Source organism: Physeter macrocephalus, chromosome 11, assembly GCF_002837175.3.
Source record: "Physeter macrocephalus isolate SW-GA chromosome 11, ASM283717v5, whole genome shotgun sequence".
NCBI lineage: Eukaryota > Metazoa > Chordata > Mammalia > Artiodactyla > Physeteridae > Physeter > Physeter macrocephalus.
This window is the reverse complement of record NC_041224.1, coordinates 171,304,353-171,305,354: the sequence shown is the minus strand read 5'-3', so window position 1 is coordinate 171,305,354 and position 1,002 is coordinate 171,304,353. Positions and strand designations below refer to the sequence as shown.

General features: G+C 38.8%; 1 non-coding gene across 1 annotated transcript; it reads left to right on the top strand.

Moving 5' to 3' along the window:
- Positions 1-560: 560 nt before the first annotated feature.
- TRNAE-CUC (transfer RNA glutamic acid (anticodon CUC)) lies at positions 561-633 on the top strand. The gene has a single exon. It is a non-coding gene; the product is annotated as a tRNA-Glu (tRNA).
- The last annotated feature ends 369 nt before the right edge of the window (positions 634-1,002 follow it).

The window sequence follows — 1,002 nt, the reverse complement described above, 5'->3', positions numbered from 1 at the left end:
AACACCACAAGGTTCATTCCAGACTTGCCATTTTCATATTTGTAACTGTCCTCTCTGACAGTGAGAAACCTGCTCTCTATTATCCATTATCCTCAATGTATTTATGTATTTGCTCAATCCCACTTTATGTAACTAATCTCCCAACCCTGCTTTGTCACTGCCCAACTTGGCCACCTTCTTTGCTGAGGACCCCACTGCCAGGGCACTGACCTGCTGGGCCAATAACCTTATATGAGCCCTGATTTCTATTGGGGTACCTCCGAACTTGGCAACTTTCCTCACTTGTACCTATTCAATCACTTCTCAACTGGGTTATTAAGTAAGGAAGCAAAAAAGGAAGGCAGGAAGCCCATATGAATATTTCACATAAATATAAAACAAAACTAAGTTTAAAAATAAATCCCCCATATCAAAAGAAAAGAATGAAATACATCTGTACATTGAGTTGTGGCATAACCACACAAACAGAAACTATTTCAATTCACTTTAACACAAAGTAATTTGACTGCACATTCCCACAGACATATATACTAAGAACAAAAAGAGCTACAAGAGGGAATTCCCCGGTGGTCCAGTGGTTAGGACTCTGCGCTCTCACTGCCGAGGGCCTGGGTTCAATCCCTGGTCGGGGAACTAAGATCCCACAAGCCACGTGGCCAAAGGAAAACAAAAAGCTACAAGAAAACTTAAATGGGTTTCAACAATAACCCAGAAATTCCACTCCTTAGTATATATATGAGTAATAAGAACATATGTTTACACGAAAACTTGTACATGAATGTTCATAGCAGCATTACACATAACGACACAAGTGGAAACAACCAAAATGTCCATCAAATGTTGAATGGATTTTAAAATGTGGCGTATCCATACAACTGAATATTATTCAGCCATAATAATGAATGCAGTGCTAATACATGCTACCGTGGATGAACCTTGAAAATATTATGCTAAGTGTTTAAAGAATCCAGACACAAAAGAACACATATTGCATGATTCCAT